The sequence below is a fragment of the Canis lupus genome, chromosome 30, assembly GCF_003254725.2.
Source record: "Canis lupus dingo isolate Sandy chromosome 30, ASM325472v2, whole genome shotgun sequence".
In the NCBI taxonomy this organism is placed as follows: Eukaryota; Metazoa; Chordata; class Mammalia; order Carnivora; family Canidae; genus Canis; species Canis lupus.
The window spans coordinates 23,677,011-23,695,335 of NC_064272.1; the positions used below are offsets into that span (position 1 = coordinate 23,677,011).

General features: G+C 46.7%; 1 protein-coding gene and 1 long non-coding RNA gene across 4 annotated transcripts in view; one reads left to right on the forward strand and one right to left on the reverse strand.

Moving 5' to 3' along the window:
• The window catches only part of LIPC (lipase C, hepatic type), a 159,408-nt gene that overhangs the window by 39,390 nt on the left and 101,693 nt on the right, over positions 1-18,325 (forward strand). The window lies entirely within an intron of this gene.
• On the reverse strand, positions 1,357-11,718 carry LOC118352908 (uncharacterized). The gene is made up of 2 exons (XR_004810824.2): positions 11,454-11,718; positions 1,357-5,433 (listed from the first exon to the last, which is right to left on the reverse strand). It is a non-coding gene; the product is annotated as an uncharacterized LOC118352908 (long non-coding RNA).

The window sequence follows — 18,325 nt, forward strand, 5'->3', positions numbered from 1 at the left end:
CTGCAGGGAAACAGGCTGAAGCCCAAGGTCACATAGCACAGTGGTGATGGTGGGATAGGGGCCCAGTGCTGCAGCCCCTGGGCACCTGTCCTTTCCCTGCAGGACTGAGATAGATGCCTCAGTGTCACTTGTCTTGTGGCTCTAGCAAACTCAAAGCAACTAGCCAGAAAAACAGCTTGCTTCCCAAGGTCACTGAGCAGCTGACAGTAAAGGGTTTGAGGCATGATGTTTCCTTAAAGAAAACACCAGTTGGTTCAGCTCATGGGTCTTGACTGTTGTTTTCCCAGGCCAAGGCCACAGGACTCCAGGGAATCAGTCAACCAGCTGCTCCTGCTTTCTTGGGGTGGGGGAGGGGAGGAGAAGGCTTATAAGTTGGTACTTCCAAAGCAGAAAACTGGGCATAAGCTAGGACAGGACTGACTGGCCAGACCCTGTGCTCTATTCCCATAGAATACCCACCCAGGTCATACAGGGTCAGGGCACCATCTGTGCCTTCTGGATGGCTCTGTCTGAAATGACTCATTTCCACACATGGTGGGTAGAGGTTCATGGTTACACTCCCTATAGTGGCCAGAGTACATGGCCACTAATTTTCTCATCAACAGATGGTATTGGAGTCCCTGTTATACACAAGAGGCTCCTTTCTTCAAGTTTAAGTAAAGACTTAGGATAAGCATGAGACCATGGCATGCCCTCATCCTGGGCAGAAGTTTCTCCAGGGCTAGGGTGCAGTGAGGCTCCACCCAGATGGGCTGGGATCATATTTCTCCACCAAAGACAAAGCCCTCAACCTTGACAGAGACAGTTGTTACATTTTCAAGAATTTTGTGAGCTGATTGTTAAGCACAGCCATGATTTTAAAATTAAGTTATAAAAACTTACAATTAAATAAATGATGTTTAAAAACAACAGTAGTGGGGCCCCTGGGTGGTTCAGTCACTTAGGTATCCAACTCTTGATTTTGGCTCAGGTCATGATCTCAGGCTCAGGAGATAGAACCTTACAGTGGGCTCCATGCTCAATGCCATATTCTCTCTCTCTTTGCCTCTGCCCCTCCCCCTCAAATAAATAAATTTTAAAAAAACGTGGTAAATACTAAAACTCCTCTGTTCCCATTTATTTTGCTCCATTTTACTCTTATCTCTGTTCTTAAGGCTACTGACATTTTTGAGGGAAATACTGAATAGCACCATATATGCCAAAGTGCATATCTTTCCAATGCCCTGTTAGCAACATCACTGGTAGTAAATATGGTAGTAAATATTTTTCCCTTCGTAGGCCATGTGGCCAACTACACAACTTTGCCATTGTAACACAAAAGAAGCTACAGATAATAAATAAATGAGTGGACGTGGACATGCTCCAATAAAACTTTATTTACAAAAACAGCGGCAGGCCATAAGTTGCCAGCCCCTGGTCTAGACTTAAGAAAGCCATGGAGAAAATATTAATAATGAAGATTAAATGTAAAAGTGTATTGTGTCTCTAGTTGTTCCAATCATAAATAAGACAAAAATAGAGAACATATTCTTCTAGAATTCAAAACCAATTACCTGACACACCAAAGAAGTAGCTCATGTCATGACTGAATGATTGAAGTTCCAGTACACATCCTCATTGTTTCATTTTTGTCTTGCTAATTAATGTAAATGAAAATAATCCACCATGGGTTGGCTAATGATAGAATGCGAAAATGCGAAAATCATTGGGGGCATTCTGGGAGACGCAACTGGCTACATGGAGGTTACAATAAAGGGTACTGGATATTTTATTATTATTTGTAAATTGTATAATACACATCCTTGGTATGGATATAATATATGATAAACATATATATGTATCTATTCCCCCCCCCAGGGAGACTGTTATTAAATATTCTCATCACACTACTGCCTGAGGGACATCTACATAGAGGGGGGCCTAAGTCTCCAGAGCAGCACATGTTGATGATCAAAGCAAGCCCAAGGAAGGGAAGGGACGTTAGGGAGGGAAGGATGATGAGGAGGGCCCTCCCAGGTGTCCTGGAAGGCATCATGGAAGACACAGGGCCCAAAGAATCATGAGACTCAAAACAAATGGAGAGTGGCTGCACTTTGGGCAGGTAACTGGCACGAGTGAGGAGTGGAGGTTAGAGTGCCCTGACTTGGAGGCTACCAAAGAGGCGTGTCAGCACTGGGAAGCAGTGGGAATGACAGGGAGGCTGGAGACATTTAATGATGCAGGAACATGTGAGATTGAGCCCCAAAGAAGCCAGTCACAAAATGTGTACATTCATGTTAAGAAGAAGAAAAAAAAATCACTAGAAGAAAAAAGCACTTAAATGTGTGAAATGTGAACTGGGTGATTGGATTATAACTGATTTGGGGTTTTGCATTTCTTAATATTTTTCTGTGCCTTCCTATTTGTCCAAAGTGGTGTGTATTACTTTGATAATCATGAAAAAAAAAAAGTTTTTCCTGTATGAAGGGCAGAAAGCAGGCAGCCCTAGAGCACTAGGTGATGCCTGAAGCCATAGGCAGGGACAGGACACATCTGGTTGATGCGCCCCAGAGGCCCCTGAAGGGAGGTGTTGAGCAGGGACACTATGGAGACCCCCCTCTCCTGGGAGGATTACAGGGGCACATGGGTGACCACCACTGATGCCCCCAGCCCCGCAGTAGCCCCGTCCACACAGGGTGTCTGCCCCGCCCCTACACCTCAGGTAGGTCTCTTCCATTTCTCCTTTCTCCCAGAGACACTGATTTGCAAAGGTTTCCCCCTCCACATTCACAAAGGCAGAACTAATTGGGGAAAACAAGAGATTATCTTTTCAGAGCTTCATCATTGCTATTTTCCCAACTGAAGAAGCATGTGTGTTTTAAAGTACACCTGATTCATAGAATTGGAAATTTGGAAGGGCTCCTAGAGCACATCTAGTCCAACTCATTTCTTTTGCTAATAAGGAAAAAGAAGCTAAGAAGGTCAAGTGGCATACCCAAGGGTGCAGAGCAAGGTGGAAACTAGCTTCCAGCAGACATGACATCCAGAGCCTGCCACCTTTTTTGTCAGCATCCAAGCACTGTCGAATGAGCCCAGGAGCTCACTGCCAGGTAATGTGAGCTGAGGAGCCCTGGTCTTCAGAGCATGGAAAATTCTCATTTTTCCTCAAGCGTACCCATGGAAAGCAAGGTTACCTACAAAGCATCCAGCTTATTAGATCCACTTGCTTCTCCAGGGCAGGGCCACAGCAGCTGTGCTTTTTCCCTCCTTTGTAGGCCAGACATTTGGAATAGCTCTCTCCACGCATCAGACCCTCCTCACCCATGTTGGATGAGACCCTCAAAGCTGTCTTCTCCTTAAAGTCTTCTGATGATGAAGGTCATGTCATTTTATGATCAGTCACCTTCATTGTTACTATCTTTATTGGCCAAACCAGCCAGGTAATCCCATTTGGCAATCAAAAGGGCTAAAAATACTGGCTTCGTCATTTTCTCCAAATAAATTTGACCAAAGTGGATATAAGGTAAGGATTTTCACCTTACACTTACATACCTAGCAGCCTCTGCCATTCACACGGTTCCTTCTCTTCTTCCTCCTGGACCAAAGCACATGTCTTCATCCTGCCACTGGTGCTGGCTCTTTGGGTATTTTCCACACGTCCCTCTGTTGTATATGCCATGTTGTTAGTTTTAAATGATATGCTCCTGGAGTACAGGGGACATATCAGTTTATGCTTTTTCTGATCAGGAGTATCTGTAGCTAGGAGATTAAGAAATACATTTTCATGAGCTGGATAATAAAAATTAAATGGCAAAAGTCCTTGCTGTCCCCAGTAGCTGGAGAGGTTTAAAAAAAAAAAAGTACCTATTTTAGTTTACTCCTACAGAGACAGGGAAATTTCCAGAGAAAAATTTGTGCCCATGTATCTTGTGCCATGGTTCTTCAAAGGAGAATAAAATTTTAAATGGGGTCATCAGGAAGAGCTTGCTGAATGTGAAGCTCACCAACTGACCTTTAAAGTTGGGGCATGGACTTCCCCAAGCAAGGTTGGCATATGCTCTGGTTAGAAAACTAGCTGAGCCTTCCCACCAGGTCCCTCTGCCTCATGCAATGAGAGCATAACCCAGACAGATTAAAATACACAGCATGAGCAATCAGGTTTGTTTTTTGTACTGGTGTGCATGTCGTTGCTGCTGTTTGCAGCAGAAAGATCATCCTCATCCCTGGCTCTTTCCTCCAAGCCAGAGCACCTGGGACAACACCTTTTAAAGACCAATGTCTTATGGGACGCCTGGGTGGCTCAGCGGTTGAGTATCTGCGTTTGGCTCAGGTCGTGATTCTGGGGTCCTGGGATCGAGTCCCACATTGGGACTGCAAGGAGCCTGCTTCTCCCTCTGCCTATGTCTCTGCATCTCTGTGTCTCTCATGAATAAATAAATAAAATCTATTAAAAAAAAAAAAGAACACTGTCTTTTGAGGCCTTCCCATCTCTCAGCCCTCTATCCTGGATACTTCTAGCTTTTAGACCAGCTTTCTGCCAGAGCCAGATACTACTCTTGGTCCCTTTCCCCATGAGGAAAGATCAGAAACCAAAGAACTCTGCTCTGAAGCTCTTTCCAGTAGAATCTGGGTCATCCATATGCCCTACAAATTACAAATCCAGTACCACCCATCTCTATTCCTTGTCCTTAACTCCAGTGTCCCAATAGAATGGGGGCTATAGGGGTTACAGAACCTTCTGGAAAGGCCCCTTGCTAACTATCTCTCTGGTCTTTAGGAGATGGTTTAGTTGTACATTGGGTCAACCCCAGTAACACCGCTGAGGTCCTTACATCCGTGGCTTTATTATATTTCTAATGAATATTTGAGACAAGTTACTGGATCGCAGAACGGTGAGAAGGCTATAAACCTCCCTTTGGCTATGGAGGCAGTATGTTCCAGGAGGGAGAGGTGGAGGACACGCTTCTACTTTTTAGGTGAGATACGTATCTTCTAGTTCTATTGGGATAACACCAGCTTTCAATCATTGAGAGCCAGTGGCCTAGTGGACATTAGGCAGGGCGGGCCTCTTTCAGCACTAGACCTCTTTGAAGTCAAGTCAAAAAAATAAATCTAGTGGCCAACATTTGACCTTTCCCAGTAGGCAGGAGATGCCACAGAAAGCGTCTTCTTAGAGGTCCTGCTTTGGATAGTGCTCCCCGAGGGGCAAATATTTTCTGGTGAGGTTGGATTTTAGTCCTCTGCTTAAGTGGAGTGGGATCATCTTTTCATAGCCTTTGAAGAACCGGCTTCATTGTTTTGTTTTGTTTTGTTTTTTTCCTTCTGAGATCCCTTTTAGAAAGTTAACAATAAATGCATGAGTACATAAATCAAAGCCAAAGTGACGTAACAAGTCCCAGGCTTGGTCCAGGTTTTCTGGAATGCAGCAATTTCTGGAGGAAGTTGCACCCACTCCTAAAAACAGAAAATAAATAAGAGGAGAGTCCACCAGCAAACAAGCGTTTTGTATTTCCTCTAGTCACATCAGTAGATTTTTACATTTATGGGAAAACAAATAAACATTCCCCCGAATTGGACTTGACCCATAATGAAATAGAAACCAGCCCTGGGCTCTGCACAGTGTTCTGGCTGCATTTGCCACTGTCGCAGGAAGGAACTGGAGAGCGCACAGCCCCTTCCCAAGGACGCCTGAACTAGAACAGATACTGGCTCCCTTTACTCTTCAGAGAGGGACCCAGTTATCTTACAGCCTCACAGGCCCCGTGCACGCAGCACGGCTTCCTCCTTGGCACGAAGGCCCCAGGTGGCCCTGGGCAAGGCCCTCCGGTTCCTCTGACATCAGAGCAACAGTGAGACGTGGGGACAGCTGGCTGCACTTGACAAGAACTGGCCCCTCCCACTTTCCAAGGAAGGGAGAACCATTCTCTGGACTTATCCTGAAGGCAAGGCAGTGAAGGTCTCGGCCCCTCTGCCTCCATGGCTGCCAGGGGACATCTGAGTGCAGCCCTGTGGGGGTCTGCTCTGGATGTCCCACTCAACTGGAGACAAGGGGCTTCAATATTCCAGAGCCCCGTACTGTATGGCAGACACACTACCAATCCTTCACTTAGGTTATAAATCCTAACTCCCTTTCTTTCCCACCCTGTAGGGAGCTCTTCTAACACCTCTTTCAATGCCTGGAGCACTCAAGTTCAGGACGGTTACCTTACTTGTTCAAGGACACTCCGTAAGGGGCTGGGCCAGGCTGCAAACAGTGTCACTGCTGGCATGGCTCATGCAAGCCCATTCCCCACCCTGCCATGGTGTCTCCCAGGGGGATATGGAAAAGCTCTGGGACTGAGAAATCATGGGGCACCAGAGTAGGGCATTGGGGAAAACAGGGCAGCCCGTTAGAGGGGAAGGAGTCAGAGGCCGGGATCGGAAAACCCAGGACCCCGCACCAGTCAGCTTTGGAGTGTGGCCTACTCACTTAGCCTCTTTGGCCCATGATTTTCTCATCTATAAGGGAAAAATGGCCACACTGGTACTTCTCCAAAACAGGGCACATCAAGACCTTTGAGCAAAGAAGTGGCTGGAACAGGACGCAAAAGGGGCTCAGTTTGGGGCTGGTCCACAGGCTGGTTGCAGGGGAAGAAAGCAAGCCAAGGCCAGCTTCCTAGACATGCAGAAACGCAGTTGTGAGGGGAGTAGAGCAGTGCTCGGGAGCAGAGGTTCAGGTGGTCACTGCCGCAAGAGAGTCAAAGCAAGACGCAAGAAACACTTCAAAGGACAAACGAAGAGCATTTGGAGATGGACTAGAATAGTAACAGTAGCAAGAGCTAACACTTCCTGAGGGCTGTGCCAGTCATCCCACCGGGCCCTCAACTACCCATCTACCCAGCGGCGGGGCTGGCATCTGAGCTCAGGCGGCCTCCGTCCAGAGCCTGTGTCCTTCATCCCCTTAACCTCTGCCTTCTCCCCACGTGCCGAAGGAAAAGAAAACGCTCTCCTTCCGGCCCCTGCGTTCTGTTCACGTTGCCTTTCTTGGCATGCCTCCTCCCCTCCCTGGCTAAAATGCCCTTCAAATTCCAGATTTCAGCTCCACCTTAAAACTCCCACCCATCCACACCTACCTCCCACTGTTTTGCTCTGCTCCCTCGGCCCCCCTCCAACACATCCAGCATCAACACCTCCTCATCCAAGTGGGAGGCCGAATGTCATCCTTATGCCCTTGGAGGCCCCCTTCCTCTTTGCTTCCGTCATCTCTACCTGCTTCTGGCATATACCACGCTGTCATCATATTTTTTGTCTGCTTGCTCATATTTCCACCTCCCCTATAGGACTGTGAGCACTTTGAAGACAGAAAGAAGCTGGGCCTCAGTCCAACCTGTGCATAGTGCATGGCATATAGTGGGTGCTAGATAAATGTTGCTGAGGGAATTAACGTGATTGATTGACTGATTGATTAAATGGTTTAATTCATTAATTAACCTCTGGGTCCAGGCCAGGAATCCATCTGGTTCCAACCTTACCCTATCATCTTTATCATAAAGGCTGTCTGCATCCTCCTTGAAAGGCTAGCGCTCGTGGTCCCCTTTCTGCTTTGTCTCTAATCCATCAGTTTAGGGGCACCTGGGTAGCTCAGTCAGTTAGGTGTCTGCCTTTGGCCAGAGTCATGGTCCCAGGGTGCTGGGATGGAGCCCAGCATCATTGGGCTCCCTGCTCAGTGGGGAGTCTGCTTCTCCCTTTACCTCTGCTCCTTCCCCCTGCTCGTGCTCTCTCTCTCTCTCTAATAATTAAATAAAATCCTATCTATCCACTTAGACACACACACATTCATACACATGAATGTGTGCACACACACATACTTCTCCCCGACTGCACCCCATACCAAAGCCAAGGAAACAAATGTCCCTTTCCTGCCCTGTTCCCATCCAGACAAATTAGTTCTAAGCACGAGAGGAGAGACCCTCCCTGGGGAAGGCAGGAGAAGGGCCAGCTGACCTGACTCCAGCACCTTAGATGTAAAGCCTGGTGCGGCAGGGTGACTGCTGGTTTGGTTTTCTCACCTACAGGGCAGCTCTTGGCCTCCCTCTCCAGTGTGGGAGGGGCACAGCTCTGGCTCATCGGAGGCTCCAGATCATTCTACCTTCCTAGGCAGTGCTGAAGGGAACATGTGAGCTGAACTCTGGCCTCTGCAGGCCTAGGCAGAGGGAGCAGGCCTGAGGAACCCCCTACAGGGACACCCAGGCTCTGCTCCCCTGCTGGGCCCTGCCTTCAGAGACAGGTCAGTGGAGTTATTCTTGGTCCTCATTAGCACTTGCACAAGTCCTGGAATTATTCCTGTATTGCTAAGTGGCCCCCAGAACACTGCAGACTCAGCCTTGCTTTTGAAGTCATTGTGGGAGACTCCATTAAGTGGATCCCACTCTTTCCGCCCAGCAGGGACCCAGTGGCGGAGCAGTGCTATGGAGAGTAGAAGCCAGGGGCCAGTCCTTCAGTGAGAGATGACACGCTGTGGCAGGGGCCTCCCTGCCTGGCTGCCTTGTTCCGTGGACCACTGGGATGAGAAGGGAGTCATTTGTCACAGGGTCCTGATAGCCACTGGCTCAGAGCAGAGTGCTGCTGGGGCCTGCAGTCTGTGACCTCTGGAAAGGGGCTCAGCCCTCTAACACTATCTCTAGTACCTGTCCTGCCTCTTTAAAGGAGAGAACTATGATCACCTATGTGAGTGGACTCTGAAGCATAAAGAAGCATGTCAGTGTGACCCTCCGGGCCGCAGAAAACTGTGTTCTCACTAGGCTTCAGCAGATAGTTTGGAAGGAGGGACGTAAGACCCTTACTCCCCACAGCTCAATATCCTCCCTGCTGCCAGACAGTGGCTTTATCCATGGATGACAAAGAGCAAAGGAGACTCCCGGGCTGGGGTTTCCCTCTGGGCCCTGAGCAGGTGCCACCACTAGATCATCTCAGACAGGGGCTTGGGGAAACCAAAGGGTAGGAAAGAAGGGGTACCTAGTGTCTTGCGCTAGCACCGCCTCACAAGTAAAACAAACAGAGCCAGATGTTAGGTGGGGGGCTGTAGCAGCAGTTGAAACTGGGAACCACTGAGACTCCTTGTCTTTTTGATACATGTGGTCAGGCCCTGTGCCAGTCTGTCCGTGTGTCTAAGAGACACGAGAAAAGTAATCACAGCTTCTAGCCCAGCGAAAGCACAGTAGGAACTGGCCCAGGAACCTCACCCTCTCAGCCACACCACACCCCTCTACATGTTGCTTATTGCAATCTCTCTCTCTCTCTCTCTCTCTCTCTCTCTCTCTCTCTCTCTCTCACACACACACACACACACACACACACAGAGGCAATGCCCCAGCAGCCTGACCTCTGTCCCAAGCTCACCTTTTCTCTCCAGGTTTCCTACAGGCCATTTTGCCTCAGGGTCAGCAATGGCCTATCCTGGTGTCCACAGGGGGCAGTGGGGGGTGCAGTCAGATTCCCCACGCCCACCCCCACCCCCAGCCTCATTACACTATTTCACCTGAGGAAGAGTTTAAACCAACCAACCAACCAACACCAACCCTTTTCGGCAGCATTATTCATCTCTCCCACCCTCCTCCTCCTAACTCTTCACAACACTTGCTTCAAACGGTGGACACCCCCACTTCACTCCTCTGAGCGTCCTTGTACAGGCTGCATTCATTTGCTGGGATCTGCCTCGGGCTTCACCCCCCCTCCCCCTCCCAGGAGCCTTCGGGCCTTCCCTCTCCTCTGGACAATGCATGACTCACCTGTCCCGAGCACTTCCACTGCCAGGCTGTGTGTAACCCTACCTGGTTGTCTTTCATCTCAATGACCCCAGGGCCCTGGTTCATCAGAGGAGGAAGCTCTGGCTCAGAGACCTTGCATTAAGTGACTCAGGGCCACACAGACCCAAGGGCCTGACGGCAGGCGCCGTACAGAGTGGCTTTCCATTCCGCAGGCCGGAGCTCGGGCAGGGCCACCTTGGAGAGGTCACTGCTCAGCGCTGCAGGGTCTGCTTCTGAACAGGTACAGTGGAAGGGGCTAGGGAGACACCCCACCCGCATCCCCTCCCCACCCCCTGGCCCCCCAGCACGCCTTGCTGTCTCGGGCAGCCCCCTGTTCCTGTGACCCTGCTCCTGCCCCTTGTCCTGTCTCCCAGGCATCGGTCCCTGCAAGTGGGGGGGTGGGTGGGTGTCAGCACCCCGGAGGGGAGGCTGCGATGTGCCTCCTGCCTTCCTATGACCCCGAGAGCCCCTCTCCCCGCCTCCCCCGGGGGACGTGCCACAAGCATTATAACCCGCTGATGGAAGTCTTCAAATGGGAGCGTCACCAAAAATGCTTTTGCCGCTGTAGGAGTCTGTGCCCCAGATCCAATCAGGCTTCTGAAATCCTCTCTGCTCTTTCCCTTCCCCCTCTCTTGCTGTGGGGTGTCCATAGGGCGAGAGCCCACACAGACCCCGACCTCCTGCCCACCGCTCACCTTCAAGCTCCGGCACCTGCCACCTTTACCCCATCAGAGCCCGCAACCAGCCCAGGGTCAGCCCCGCTCCACGTGTCCTCGGAGAGTCTCCTCTCCACCTGCCCTCGAGCTCGGGGGACCGGGGACCCGGCCCTGGGCACCAACCGGCAACTCCAGTTCCCCGCCGACTCTCTAAGGGACCCTCACCTGCTTTGCTCATCCGGGAACAAACGTCAAAGAAAGGCACTCATTATCTCTGAACGTTAGATTTCCCGGGACATCTTGCATGACTCTCAAATACGAGGTCAATACAAATAAAATCATTTAAATTACCTGATATTAAATACTTCTGACCCAAAGGGTAAAAAGCTTTTTGATTGATCGCGCCATTGATACAAGAGTCACAATGACAGGTTTCCGAAATGAAAGTAATGGATCAGAAAATAGAACCGTAGAGAAAGCACAGATGAAAGGCAAATAACCCCATCTGAAATCCAAAGCTTTCACTTTAGGGGGGAGGAAATTGCCAAAAGCACTATTTTGTGTTAAATGGATCATGATGCAAGGAGCACACACTTGCTACCTACTTGAGTTCTCATCCTCCGCAGGTGTGTGTCACTTTCCACCTTTAAGTACCGTGGCCTTTGTTGTGGCCGGTTTGTAGGCCAGTGATGCCACTAATGTCAGTGCCACAGACACTGGGGGGGAGGGGGAGGGCCTGCCCCCTGAGTGACTGATGGGGATTGGGGGGGGGGGGTACTCCCCAACCACAGGGTTAGCTGAGCCAGATACCAGCCTGCTTCCTCACTCAACTGGAATTCAACAGAGCCTTTCACTAAAAGAGCACATAATGACAAACAACCAGTACAAACAAAGCATTTTATTTAGAGCAAGATTTAAAGACATATGAACATTAAGCATCTTGAACCACTGTTCTTTAGCTGTCGTTCACCTCAAACTACGCCAGTCCCTGGGTCCTGTCACATTTCTGTAGAAGGCAAGTTTTCTAACTTACCTTCAACTTTCTCGGGGTCAGTCCCTTCCAGGTTTCTTATTTTTCTAGAACTTTCTGTGGCTTCATCAGGCATCAAAACAGGCACGGTCCTTCTTCTACTTTACCTTTAAAGTCCAAATGGACGAATATTACTACTACTGGTTTGCAGTGGAGTAAAGAAAAGCCCCATTATTGCAGCCTTATCACTTCTCTGGGCATCTGGAGTTTCTATATATCTTACCCCTTCAGGGACCAGAGAAAGAAACGAGCTTATCTGTCACGTATACCCCACATTTGCCTGTGTCATTCCTGTCCTTCCAATCAGAAGAGGTTGTTTACTGCCTCCCTACCTACCCTCCACTCTTTGCCCTTTGGATCAGGATGTGTTTATTGATTGATTGATATTTACTTACAATTGGTACTTATGAATTGCAACAGTTTTTACACTTGGCTTCTGACAGACTGTGCTCTTACATAGTTGTAATGAAGACTTAAGATTTTTCAAAAGCCACATTTGGAGAGAAGTCCATGAAATTCCATGTGAACAATGGAAAAGGTTTTAAGTTGGAGATTAAAGTGACCAATCAAATAAGGATTATAGGAAATGACTAATGGGCAGGGCTAGACTGGTTGAAGGAGACAAAGACCAAGAGTCCAGCTAGAAGTGGGCTGATAGGTGATGGGGAGACAATTCAAAAAAAAAAAAAAAAAAACAATTCAGTTAAGTGGAGTACCCACGCGGCTCTATCAGTTAAGCATCTGCCTTCAGCCCAGGTTGGGATCCTGGGATCCTGGGATCGAGTTCTTCATTGGAGCTTGCTTCTCCCTCTCCCACTAACCGCCCCCCTCTGTCAAATAAATAAAATTTTTTTAAAAATTCAGTAAGCTAGAAAGAGGGAGCAAAGAACTTAGACCAAGCATTCTCACTCCTAGGAAATCAGCTATCACAGGAAGGCTTAAACAAGTCCTGGGGATCGAGGGACGAAGAGGTTAGAGTCTGAGAGTACAGTCATCACAAATAACACATCTAAAGAGCGCTCTCTATCCTGTCTTCATCTCTACTTTCTGCAGTGTGTGGTCAATCTAGGTATAGGTACACATGAAAGTAGAGAGAGAATCATAGACCCAATGTCTATCACTTCTAATTAACACAGGGGCAGGGGAGTTAGATCTTCTGGTGGTTATCTAAAAATCCTCTGAAGTCCTATCAAGCCCCATCTCTGATGATTAAATGCCAGTTCTAAAATAAGAAGACTTACTCCCAAAACCAACAGATGTTTGGGCTGTCATCATTTTGCTTGTTCTAAACTCATCTGTGATTTCACTGTGAAGTCCTGTCTGTATGATTAATAGGAATCACTTATATAAGATTATTTGGAAAATCTTACTTGTCTTGAGGCATCTATCTATTCATCTCAGTGACTTGTCTTTTATAGCAACATAGTGGGGCATTTTGAAGGAGCATGTGGTCAACCTTCCACCTCATCGACCTAGAAAGTTTCTAGAAATGAGGCCTTCAAGATGGCCTCTCTCAGATACCTTGGTTTCATGAAAGGTAGATTAATGTTTTCCATCTTGTATACAATGCATTCCCTAATCACTTATAGGATCTTAAACAAGCTACTTTCCTCTATGGGTTTCAGTTTTCTCACCTGTAAAAATTAATTAATAAACTACATTATTTCCACAGCTTCTTTAAGTTCTCAGGATTTAGCATTATTTTAAATGCTTCATTAGCTATCTTGACCAAACTAGCATTACAGGTGAGAAACAGGCTCCAAAGACAGAAATTCTTCTAGGTTTACACCCATTAGATAAGAGCCAACCACTTTATACATTGTTGGGTTATTTGTTGATGAATGTGTCACAACCTTGTCCACATTGAAGTTCATCTATTTTTCTGCCCATTTCACATGGCCCTATTCATCAGCTGAGCATTTTACCTCCTGGGATGTATATATATCCTTCCATCTCCTTCCATATTGTATAAAACTCTTATATGTTATCACAATTACTAAGTAAAGGCACTTTTCACATCTCTTCATTCAGAAAATCATCCCAATTTTTCTGATGCCTTTATTCTTTTTTTTAAATATTTTATTTATTTATTTGATACAGAGAGAGAGAGAGCATAAATGGGGAGGCAGGTCAGAAGGAGAGGGAGAAGGAGACTCCCCACTGAGCAGGGAGCCCATTGTGGAACCTGATCCCAGAACTCGGATCATGACCTGAGCCAAAGGCAGATGCCCAACTGACTGAGCCACACAGGTGCCCCTATGATGCCTTTATTTTAATGAATAACAATTCCCATTTCCAAAGTGCTTTTCACACATCCACTGACTTACCTGACCCATCACAACAATCCCATTTTTTTTGTATAAAAGTAATTTGTTACACAACATTCCCACCCATGTGAGATAGTTCTAAGAACTTCTTTCCCCGGTAAACTTTGGCATGAAATTTCATCAATTTTTTTTTTTTTCTGACAGTTAAAATGGTTTTTATTCATTGTATTCTTCCCCAAAGACTTGCTTACCTCGGAAAAGAAATCTGGTAGACCAGTGAAGCATGAACCCAACTCACAGAGGGTCATTGGAACTGAGAGCTAAAGTGGCCTTCAGGGATCATCTGTCCCAATCACCCCAAACATAGGCTCTCTCGTTTCCAGGGACCAAAAGGTGCTTGTCTCTGGGACTCCCCTATGTCAGAGTGCAGAACCTTTGCATGGTCTCCTCATCTCTGTGAGCTCCCCTGAGTTGCCCCTGAGCTCACAATCTCTAATTTGCACATATCAGGTCCCACCTGGTGGCTTTTCCTGGTCCCCTGTTGTGAGCCTCCTTTTCTGTTGTTAGTGCTTTTCAAAGCTGCCCTTTTCCCAAGATGGCCGCTTTGACTTAATGAATCAGCTGCAGCATTTGTGATCTGCTGCCAGGTTTTCTGGGAGGCAGCTTCCTGGGCTTCCATCAGGCTTTTAAAGAGCCCTCTGGTCTTCCTGCCGGCTGTTTGCTCTGCTCCTTTTTCCTCCTAATTAATGCCTTCGTCTTATCTGAGTGGCCTGTTCTCAAACATCACAACTGAGTGATTGATGTGTTTTGTTGTGTTTTCCTTTAGAGCCCTCCTATCTGCCCAGACTTGATTTAATTGGGGTTTGCTCACTGTGATTTAGACTGATTCGCCCACTAGGTATCCCTTATATCAAATCCTGCTCACCACTTAGAAAAACCACTTAAAGATTGTTTGGCAAGTCTCACTGTTCACAGGGTTTCCCACTGAGGGTCAGGGTTGCCTCAGCAGTTGAGGGCTTGGGCTCCAGGGTCAGCTGGAATTGCCTCTGACGCAGTGCCCTTGACAAGGTAATGAAGTTTCCTGAACTTCAGTCTCTGAGCCTGTAAAGTAAGGATCATAGGACCTACTTAGTAGAAATGTTAAGGAAACAAATTGAAATAATGCATGGAAAATGCTCAGTACCTGGTAAGGGCCCAATTAGAATTATTCTTGATTATCCCACTCAACCCGTGAGCATAGGCAAAGCAGCTCATCTTACTCCCAGATTATGGGTGAACATGGGCCCATAAAGTCCACGTGGCTCACCCTATGCCACACAGCAGGTGCATGAGCCATGGCATGCACTGGACCCCCAGGCTCACACTCTATCCATTTCCCTAGCAATGCCTCTCAGAACCAAGACCTGTGTCCTCTACAACAGTAGTTCCCAAAGTGTGGTCCCCAGACTCCCAGCATCAGCGTCACCTGAGAACTTGTCAGACATGTCTACTTTTGAGTCCCAGATCTAACTCATCAGAGGCCCAGCAACCTGGGCACAATGGCCCTCCTGCACTCTAATGCAATCTCACATATGAGAACCACTGCTCTATGGAATAATGAATTATCTCTTGATCTAACTCCCGAGATGGAGTGATCCCCACAAACCCTGGTGTGATCTCCAACATGAGTTAACCATTCCAGCCCTATGACACTATCCTCTTTGCAATTGATATCTACTGATACCATTGAACTATGGAGTGGTTTTCACCCTTGAACGCACATTAGAATGATCTAGGGAACTTTTGAAATACACAAAGGCCCAACCCAGACCACTTAGTCATAAAGACAACGTGGATTGAGAACCTGGGAAGTAGAAACTACCCTATGGAACTCTGCTAATCTGGGAATATGTTCATTAAGGTTTATGTGCTTTACAATCCACTGCCAGCAAACTGTTTCTTTCCTTCCTGTATACCTTGGATATCTGCCCACTTATTTGCACAGCTGCTAGCATTTGTACAGAGGTAGTTACTTATACCTCAGCTTTGCTGCCCTGTCCACACCCAGAGTTATCCTGCTTGCTCTAAAGATAGTGACAAGATATGATAAGCATTCAACATTGACTCACTATAATTCCTATTTTCCTTCTAACTTAGAAGGAATATGGGCCAATTGTGTTATGAGCACATTGGAATATTAAGGATCCTAAGATGACTCCCTGGCCTACCAGGGTCACAATCATACACAGGGTACTGAATACCTAAGAAAGAATACAGTGTCAGCCTTTCTCACCCTCACAAGGGCCAGGAAGATATGGCTTGGGCCTGAAGCCTTCTGCTCAGCCCCTCTGAATGGATGGTCAGCAACCTCCAAAAAAGAGCCACCTCAACTTGTCCAACTGGCTCTGATAAAGGAGGCTGAGAATCTTGGGGCTGCCTTACTTACCCCAGGAGGCCTGGCCACTGTGTTCACAGCCCAGAACAGAGGAAGATCCTGGCCTTTGCAGGACTCCATCCATAGAAGTGACCTTGCCCTCTGGTAAAACTGTGGCCTGTGGATTCACATTATTAACAAACACAGCTCCTACGCAAGAGGCAAGAAAAGAATAGAGAAAAAAAGCAGGTGCTCCCTTTCTAGCACTTTCCCAATACTATAGGGTTGATAGACATTGAACTCTACACAATGCGCACAGCCAGTTTCATGGGGCCTGAAGCCCCATATAGCTTGAGATAGGAAGGGGAGGCTCACTTTAAGAAAAATAATACAAAATTACAAATACAAAATTCGGCATGAAATTTCAAAAGGGGACTTGCACACTAGGGCCTAAGTTCAAATTTCTATTGCCTTAGAGTATTTGCCTCTCCACCTAGATTCTTTTAGAAATTGTTCTGGATTTTAAAAAAACAAAAAAACTGATCACCTCCAGGTGTACATCTTTCACAGTGCTAGACGACTTTCCATCATTCTCATTATCTTCACGGAATATACTATTTGAATTTCAAAAGACTGTAAATGGGAAATTTGTTCATAAAGAGGGCATTCATGTGTACAAACACAAAGACCAGCACTTAATTTATTGCCTTTATTTTTTACGAGGTATTCTATTCACATGGTCCATTGTTTAAAAGGTACAAAAGGATATATAGCGATAAGTTATCAGCAAGTTTTATAAACTTTAAAATAAAATGCATTATTATAGGGGCATCTGGGTGGCTTGGTCAGTTGAGAGTCTGACTCTTGGTTTTGGCCCAGGTCATGATCTCATGTGTCATGGGATCAAGCCTCGAGTCGAGCTCCCCAATCAGCCGAGACTCTGCCTTTCCCCGCACTGGTGTGCGCACATGTGTAAGCACTCTCTCCCCTCTTGCAAATAAATAAAAATAAATCTTAAAAAATAAAAAATAAAATGCATTATTATAAAATGCATTTTTTCTATTAAGAAAGTAATACTTGTCTCATACAAAATTTCTAAAAAGAAAAATACAGAAAAAAATCACATTTAACCCATTATCCAAAGTCAAAACTTAAGATCTTTCCAAACACCTATCAAATATGATTAGATAAAGGTGGGGACTTGTTTTTTTGTCTGTCTGCCTTTCATCCTCTCAACACCTAAGGCTTTTCCAATCTTTCCAGTAATGAGTAAGAAACAGCCTTCCATAAAGAAAGGAGGAAAGAATTGAAGCATGGTAGCATTCTATGGGGAAAATGATAAGCTTTTGAAATGTATGGAGGCTTCAGGCCATACCCAGTGATCTAAGAGTCTAGGCCAAAAATGGTAAGTGACTTTCAGCTCAAGGAGCAGTTCCATTCCATTAGGGATGATTGCCATATGGAGGATCATGGGACGACATCAGACTCAATGTGAAGAATACTGTGATCCATTAGCCATGTCTGTCATGATCATGGGGAATGGGGAGAGACAATCAGAGAGCCATACACATGTCATAGTGATCTAGCATGGGCTAACCAACAAGTGGAGATTTGGCTAACCAACCTAGACAACTGGGTGATGGGCACTAAGGAGGGCACTTGATGGGATGAGCACTGGGTGTGTTATACTATATGTTGGCAAATTGAATTTAAATAAAATATTTAAAAATAAATATTTAAAAAAAAAATAAAAGAATCACCTAGAGTCAGAGCTACAAAAATGAAAATCAACTGCTTTAAATTAATTAAAGCAGACAGAAATATAGGGCTATCCAATCCTCATTGTGTAGAGAGGCTTGCAGAGGGCAGATGCCTGAAGGTCCTCCATCCATCTTTTCTCCTCCCCCTTTTTGGCAACACTCCCCCCAGACAGTACAGGCACATGCCCTCTCCCTCCCCTGATGACCCTTGGGCTTCTCTCCTTGGGGATCTAGCTTATCTCCCCACTGGAGTGCCCAAGGGGTAGGGGTACTCAGGTACTTCCTCCCATTACCCTCCTCCAGGCTCTACGCAGAGTCCTTGCACTGGCTGTGAGCTTCCCATACTTGACAGTTGTAATGAATCTCTCTGGCTCCTCAAAGTATTGGATCACACTCAGCCCCCGGTACTTATTCTACCCTTTGTATTCAGAGATGGAGAAGATCTAGCCCCTCCCCGCAAGGGGCTTACAGTCAGTGAGGGAAGTAAGGCACATA